At 43.5% G+C, this 8,606-nt stretch overlaps 1 protein-coding gene across 1 annotated transcript in view; it reads left to right on the top strand.

Annotated features, from left to right (window-relative positions):
* Positions 1-2: 2 nt before the first annotated feature.
* The window catches only part of SMARCAD1 (SNF2 related chromatin remodeling ATPase with DExD box 1), a 45,730-nt gene continuing 37,126 nt past the window's right edge, over positions 3-8,606 (top strand). The window contains exon 1 of the mRNA XM_081206975.1: positions 3-105. The gene's annotated coding sequence lies outside the window, so the exon portion shown is untranslated. The remainder of the gene's footprint in view (positions 106-8,606) is intronic.

Below are 8,606 nucleotides of genomic sequence, written 5' to 3'. Positions count from 1 at the left end.
CCCGCTCTTTTTTCCCCCTTTTCCTTCCCCTCCCTTTTTGCCGTCGCCGCTGGCCGGTGTCGGCGCTCTGGAAAGGCTCGCGCGCCTCCTCGGAGCGGGGGCGGGGTAAGGAAGAAGCACCCGGTGTTGTTGTGAGGGGGGAGGGAGGGAGGAAAGGAAAGAGAAAGAGGGTGGGGGAGGGCGGCGCCGGCCCCCTTTTCCTCCCCCTCCCCCCATTCCCATCTTTTGTTTGCCTCACAGGCTGTTTGCTCCACGGGGGGGGGAGGGGGGGAGAGCGCGCGGTGGTTTGTGAGGTGGAATGTCTTCCTCATCCTTCCCAGGCGACAAAAGTGCCGTCCCCCCCCCCCCTTCTCGCGAGGGAAGATGGTGGAAGGCAGGACGACTATTGTGTGGGGAGCAGGGGGGGGGGAGAAGGAGAAGGAGAGGCCGGGATTTGGAGGGCCGAGCGATAGGGGTGCGTTGGGATGTGTGCCTGCCGACTCTCGGAGCCTAAACCCCCGAGGCATTGGGGGCTGGGGTGTGTGTGGAGGGATTAAGGCCGGCCGGATTATGGGGGCAGAAGGAAGCGCTGCCGAGAGAGTGTTTACTTAGAAGGGAGATTGTACCTCCCTTTTGAAAGCTCTACCTGTCTTTTAAATCAGAACCACTGAAGGCGGTGAAGATCCAGTGTGGGTGTCTGGAGGCGGTTGGAGGATGGATGGCGGCTAACAGGTTGAGGTTGAATCCTGACAAGACAGAAGTACTGTTTTTGGGGGACAGGGGGCGGGCTAGTGTGGAGGACTCCCTGGTCCTGAATAGGGTAACTGTGCCCCTGAAGGTGCGCAGCCTGGGAGTCATTTTGGACTCACAGCTGTCCATGGAGGTGCAGGTCAATTCTGTGTCCAGGACAGCTGTTTACCAGCTCCATCTGGTACGCAGGCTGAGACCCTACCTGCCTGCAGACTGTCTCGCCAGAGTGGTGCATCTCCTGCTTGGACTACTGCAATGCGCTCTATGTGGGGCTACCTTTGAAGGTGACCCAGAAACTGCAACTAATCCAGAATGTGGCAGCCAGACTGGTGACTGGGAGTGGCTGTCGAGACCACATAACACCGGTCCTGAAAGACCTACACTGGTTCTCAGTACATTTCTGGGCATAATTCAGTGTTGGTGCTGACCTTTAAAGCCCTAAACTGCCTCAGTCCAGTATACCCAAAGGAGTGTCTCCACCCCCGTGTTCAGCCTGAACAGCTGTGAGGACCTTCTGGCGCTTCCCTTTCTGCGAGAAGCAAAGTTACAGGGAACCAGGCAGAGGGCCTTCTTGGTAGTGGCACCTGCCCTGTGGAACACCCTCCCATTAGATGTCAAAGAAATAAACAACTATCAGACTTTCAAAAGACATCTGAATGCAGCCCTGTTTAGGGAAGCTTTTAATATTTGATGAATCATTGTATTTTAATATTCTGCTGGAAGCCACCCATAGTGGCTGGGGAAACCGAGCCAGATGGGTGGGGTATAAATAATAATAAATTATTATTATTATTATATAAAATATTCCCTGTTCCCTCCACTCCTCCCCACGCTCACCCTTTCTGTCGCTCTGATGTTGCCGTGTGAGCAGGTTGCTAAAATAAATGTCAAGGTGTGTGGAAGCTTGAAGAGATCTTGCCTGATTTGCATTTGCTTCTATCACTAGTGAGCAGCTCTCAGACATTGATGCTTTGGTTGAGATTCCTGCATTGCAAACCGGGGTTGGGGGTTGGGTTGGACTAGATGGCCTTTGGGGGTCCCTTTCAGGCAGATTGAAACCTCAGCCTGGTAAAACATGAGGAAATCGCGATTTAAAAGTGCCCTGTAGGGCGGTATACAAATATAATACATTTAACAAATAATAAATTTAATAAATAATAATTAAAAAAAACATAAGTGCCCTAAAACTGCCTCACAGCTGGAATCCAGCATTTTAAAGTCAGTACAGACTAGGATGTTTTCCATTTGTTTTGTTTGAATGCTCTATGTGTTAGGGAGGATGCTGCCTATCTGTTCAAAAGCAGTTTAATATTGTTTTAGGACCCTAACTCTTCAGTAGGCACCCTTACCTGTGTCCTGTAGCTGTGGTGCTTTCACAAAAAATAACTTTATGCTAATTCTGTGATACCACGCAATAATTTGGTTTGTGCTTGGAATGTGTGGATAACAAGCTATTGACTCAATCCAGTTGTAGAGTAAAGCCAGTTTATTGGTATTCCAAGAAGCTGAGGATGATGAGACAGCAGAGCTGATGATTAGAATGAATGGTGGAAGATTCATAAATAATATGACTGAACACAAGTAAGACTTCATTTTCAGTCATTCTTCATTGTGGTGATGAAAGTGAAAAATACTGACTTTTCCATCACCATTGTGTTTTCTCAATGCCATCCAGTAGTGATTTTTTGGGGGGGATGTAAACACTGGGTTGCAAAAACTGAAGCCCACTGTGATCAGTTTGCTTGCACATTTCAGCTATAAAGTTGCTTGCGTATGTGTTGACTTGGATACCATATATTTGACGTAGTTTGAAATAGATGGGACTAGAACAACTTGAAGACAGTACCACTCTTTGCAGGATTGAGGCCTACCACATGTTCTAGTGATCATTGCCCTTCCTAGTTACTAAAATTTGTCTGGGCTGGGCTGGAATTATGGATCTCAGATGTAGTCACCTTTGGAAACCAAATTTAGACCTAAATGTGGGAAAGACCTACATTGGCTCCCATTACGTTTCCGAGCACAATTCAAAGTGCTGGTGTTGACCTTTAAAGCCCTAAACGGCCTCGGCCCAGTATACCTGAAGGAGCGTCCCCACCCCCCATCGTTCTGCCCGGACGCTGAGGTCCAGTGCCGAGGGCCTTCTGGCGGTTCCCTCATTACGAGAAGCAAAACTACAGGGAACCAGGCAGAGGGCCTTCTCGGTAGTGGCGCCTGCCCTGTGGAACACCCTCCCATCAGATGTCAAAGCGATAAATAACTACCTGACATTCAGAAGACATCTTAAGGCAGCCCTGTTCAGGGAAGTTTTTAATCTGTGATATTTTAGTGTATTTTTGGTTTCTATGGAAGCCGCCCAGAGTGGCTGGGAAAACCCAGCCAGATGGGCGGGGTACAATTATTATTATTATTATTATTATTATTATTATTATTATTATTATTATTATTATTATTATTATTGTAGTAGTTACTGTCCAGTTACCTGCCATTAATGAACAAGATGCTGGAGTATGTGATGGTTTTTCAACTCCAGGTAATATTAGATGATGCTGATGATCTGTTTCAGGCTGATTTTGATTGACCTGGTGGATTACCTGCACTGGAGAATGGATTGAAGGGGTAGAGAGTCCAGTCCTATGTGTTATTGACCTCTCAGTGTATTTTCGTGCTATTGGCCTTGGTATTTTCTGAACTATCAGTATGGGTTGGGCTGAGGAGGCGCAGTGTTAGTGTGGCTTCAGTCCTTTTTGGAGGATAAGTCTTGGAAACTGATGCTAGGGGAGCTTCCACTCTGCTTTATACAGTTGAACCTTGGTTTAAGAACAGCTTAGTGTATGAACAACTTGGGTTAAGAACGCTGCAAACCCGGAAGTAGGTGTTTTGATTTGTGAATTTTGCCTTGGAATAAGAACATGTTTCGCTGCCCATTGAGTGTGTTCCATTTGTAAATTGAGTCCCCCGCTGCTATGGGAAAGCATGCCTTGGTTTAAGAACGCTTTGGTTTAAGAACGGACATCCGGAACGGATTAAGTTAGTAAACCAAGGTACCACTGTATCTGTTAACTTATGTGGCGCCTTATAATGAATATGTCTAGTGGAGCATCTTAACTCTCAAACATTTAACATCTGCATGAAACCACCGGGGGAAGTTTCCTGGAGGTTTGGGCTAAAGTGTCATCACTATGCTGTAGACACTCTACCTCCATATCATTTCCATCTATTCATTCCATGGAGGTTATGGAACTCTTGCCTCACTGTCTGGAAGTGGTTTAGAGCTGGATAAGAGTGAACAGGCTGGGGCTTAATGCAGACAAGGAAATACTGTGGGGTGGTAAACAGAGTTCTCTGGATGGAAGTTTGCCTTTGTTTGCCTTTGAAATTTCCAATCCTTAATAAATGTCAATAATGATTTTCCTCCAATTAAACACGTTAACTTTGCTATCTCAGCTATGTCCAATAATTTTACCAACCATTTCTCTATAGTAGGTAGGTCTGTATCTTTCCATCTTTGTGCATATAACAATCTTACTTCTGTAATCATATATTAGAATAGTTTTCCATAGTCCCTTTTCAGTTGTGCATCCTATTAATTAACCCTAAAAGAAAAAGTTATGGCTTCAATTGAATATTAACCTTTAAAATCTGCTGTATACAGCAGGTGTTTTATGGTTTTAAAGTTACTACTGATTATATCTTGTGAATCTACATGTTGGAAATAATCTTGAGGGGGGTTGACCTTAAAAGGTAGCCTACAAATATTTTAGAAAGGTAGGTAATCATAGTATCCTGTGTTTCCATGCTTGTCATAGAATAGGGAAATCGTCTTCTGCAGCCTGCATGGAAATGCAGGGTATTAATTGCTTAACAGGTATGGATTGCTTTCTGCCAAACAGGCTGGTGGAGAAAGCAAAATCCATCCATTCTTGCCAACCCACTCACGTACCTTGGTCACAGCTGACCAGGGTGGTGACTGAAGCATATGTGGCACACATTGTATAGTAAAAAGGCACAGGTGAGAGCACATAATAATGCCTGCCATATGGCAGCAATTGTGACAAATAAAATATATATGCCCTCTTCCATTGCATCATCAAGTAACCATCCTGCAGAGCTTTTCCAAGGTGAAAATATCAAAAACCCTCGGAGGCTTGTTGTGATAAATTTGTAAGGCACTTTAAGGGAAATAAGGGCAATTAATATAACTGGGGGAGGTTCCAGATCACCAGCTAATCAAGTTGTATGGGATGCTTTCAACTTCTTGTGGACAAGGCACTTGAAGGTGTTTGGCCAGCTTCGTGTGCTCTTGATCCTTGCCCATTATGACTTATGAAAGCTAAACAGAGAGATTGACTTGGGGGTGGAATGGGGGATGTCCAAAAAGATGTGGCAGAAAGATATTTCTAGATTTGTTTGGCAGGGCAAGAAGCCTTGAATAAAATTTAAGATATTAACTGATGCTAAAGAAAGAGGTGGATTTGCCCTGCCAGACCTGAAACTTTATTATGAATCAGCTGCTTTTTGCTGGCTGAGAGAATGGCTGCTTCTTGAAAACACTGACATGTTGGATTTAGAAGGTTTCAACAATGCATTTGGTTGGCATGCATATTTGTGGTACGATAAGGTAAAAGCACATAAAGCGTTTAAAAACCATAGTGTTAGAAAAGCATTGTTTAATGTTTGGATAAGATATAAGGATTTGTTAGAAAAGAAAACCCCAAGATGGTTGTCACCAATGGAAGCGAAGGCACAGAAAAAACTCAATATGGAGGCCAAATGGCCGAAATATTGGGAAATTCTGGAACAAGATGGAGACAGAATAAAATTGCAGAGCTTTGAAAAATTGAAAAACAAAGTGCGAGATTGGCTCCATTATTACCAAATAATGGAGGCATACAATTTGGACAAAAAAGTTGGTTTCCAGGTGGAAAAATCAAAATTGGAAACAGAATTGTTAGACCCAAAAATCGAGAATTTGTCAAGAATGTATAACTTGCTGTTGAAATGGAACACTCAGGATGAAATGGTGAAATCAGCTATGATTAAATGGGCACAAGATGTTGGACATAACATAATGATGGCTGACTGGGAACAGTTATGGACCACAGGTATGAAATTCACGGCATGTAATGTCCTAAGAGAAAATTTAATGAAAATGATTTATAGGTGGTACATGACACCAGTCAAGCTTGAAAAAAATTACCATTTGCCCGACAAGAAATGTTGGAAATGTAATGAGACTGAAGGTACATTCTTTCACCTTTGGTGGACATGCCCAAGGATTAAGACATTCTGGGAGATGATTTATAACGAAATGAAAAAGGTATTCAAATATACCTTCCTGAAGAAACCAGAGGCCTTTCTCCTGGGCATGGTCAGCCAAATGGTGCCAAAGAAGGATAGAACTTTTTTTATGTATGCAACAACAGCAGCAAGAATACTTATTGCGAAGTATTGGAAGACACAAGATTTAGCCATCCGGGAAGAATGGCAGATGAAGTTGGTGGACTCTATGGAACTGGCGGAAATGACCGGCAGAATCCGAGACCAGGGAGAAGAGTCGGTGGAAGAATACTGAAAAAAGTTTAAAGGCTATTTACAGAAATATTATAAATTAATGAATGTTAGAAAAATGTTGGAATGAAGTTATATGGCTTTAGTAGAAATGTTATAAGGAACTAAGTATAAATAGATTAATAGAGTATTAAAGGAAAAAATAAGGTTAGAATGTGTTAAGATAATTATAGGATAGAAAACAGAGGAAGATGGAAAGGAATTGCTGAAACAATTGACAGAAGTGGAATACAAAAAGGGAGGTGTGAGGAGGTCGTTGAAATAAGTGAATGAAAGATAAGATATTGAAATTGTTTGATGTGTTTTAAATGGTTTTTGTTTTGTTTTAGTTACAGATAGGTAGCCGTGTTGGTCTGCCATAGTCAAAATAAAAAAATTCCTTCCAGTAGCACCTTAAAGACCAACTAAGTTAGTTCTTGGTATGAGCTTTCGTGTGCATGCACACTTCTTCAGATACACTGAAACAGAAGTTGCCAGATCCTTCTATATAGTGAGAAGGTGGGGAGGGGTATTACTCAGAAGGGTGGTGGGAATGGGAGATTGGCAGATAGCTGAGATGAGCCTGTTGACGACTCTTAACGACTGTAATAGGTCTTACAGGGAAAGGCAAGGGGTGAGAAGGTGAAAAATGGCTAAGTCATGTATAATGAGATAAGAATCCAATGTCTTTGTTCAGACCAGGTCTCTCCATGGTTTTAAGTTTGGTAATGAGTTGCAATTCAGCAGCTTCTCTTTCCAGTCTATTTCTGAAATTCCTTTGTAGTAAAACAGCTACTTTGAGATCTTGTATAGAATGTCCTGGGAGATTGAAGTGTTCTCCTACTGGTTTCTCTGTTTTGTGATTCTTGATGTCAGATTTATGTCCGTTTATTCTTTGGCGTAAGGTTTGGCCTGTTTGTCCAATATAGAGAGCTGAAGGACACTGTTGGCATTTGATGGCATACACAATGTTAGACGATGAGCAATTAAATAGTCCCGAGATGGTATGTGTGTAGCCATTTTTCACCTTCTCACCCCTTGCCTTTTCCTGTAAGACCTATTGCAGTCGTTAAGAGTCGTCAACAGGCTCATCTCAGCTATCTGCCAATCTCCCATCCCCACCACCCTTCTGAGTTATACCCCTCCCCACCTTCTCACTATATAGAAGGATCTGGCAACTTCTGTTTCAGTGTATCTGAAGAAGTGTGCATGCACACGAAAGCTCATACCAAGAACTAACTTAGTTGGTCTTTAAGGTGCTACTGAAAGGAATTTTTTTATTTTGTTTTGTTTTGTTTTGTTAGTTTAATGTGTTAGTGTTATGTAGTGTCTTTGTGTTGTATTGTATTGTCTTTTTTCTTCTTTTTGTTGTGTTTAAATTGTTGGGAAAATAATAAATATTATTTTTTTTAAAAAAAGAAGATGTTAAATCTTCCCTTCTGAAGGTGTGTGAGAAATCCACCAAGGTGCATGAGAGATCATAGGCAAGGTACTGGAGATAGTGTTCAAAATTAGCCATGCACCAGGTCTGTTTTGTGACCAGGAATTGTCTGTGAGCAATTTGAGAAGTCTTGTGGCCATGTATGTGACTGAGATTCAAGGTTAAAACTGCAGGTGCTGAGGGCGTGGGAGAAGAAATGCCTCCCTTCCCAACTCCAAAGTAAAATCCCTGGCTGTTGCCTTCCAATTCCAAGTGCACTTTGCCTTGCTTCCCCTGCCCACCCCAAAATGAGATTGCTGCTGCAAAATGAAAGTGCTGTGTAGATCACTGGTGGCTCTTCAGGCATGCTTGGAGTATCCTGATCACCTGAACCCATTTGAATCTGGTTTCAGTTCTAGTATTACCGTAGATTCTGGCGTATTAGGCGACTGGGCCTATAAGACATCTTATAAGCCCAGTCTTATATGCTGGGCGAGAGTAAGCCACCCGGTGCAGAGCCCGCCGCCCGCTGCTGCGTCGTCGGCAGCTTCGGCAGCCTCCGAAGCAGCAAGCGGGCGGTGGTCTCCGCGCCAGGAGGAAGCCGCCCGGCGCCCACTGCTGCCTCGGAGGTAGTACCTGGCGTATAAGACAACCCCTGACTTTTTAACCTCTTCCGGGTTTAAAAAGCTGTCTTATACGCCAGATCAATGTCACAGCCAGGAGGAGTGTGTACTTGCTGATTCTTCTTTAGTTCTTGACAGCTTTCAGTATCATTGACTGGTATCCTCCTGGTGTGGCTCTGTGAGTTGGAACTTAGAGGTATGGTGTTATTGTGGTTCCCCTCCTACCTGCAGGACTGTTTCTAGAAAGTGACATTGGGTGACTACTGCCTGGCACCTGCACCATG

Source organism: Podarcis bocagei (genome assembly GCF_964188305.1).
Source record: "Podarcis bocagei genome assembly, chromosome: 9".
NCBI lineage: Eukaryota > Metazoa > Chordata > Lepidosauria > Squamata > Lacertidae > Podarcis > Podarcis bocagei.
Note: the sequence above shows the minus strand (reverse complement) of the source record. Positions and strands in the feature narration are given on the sequence as shown.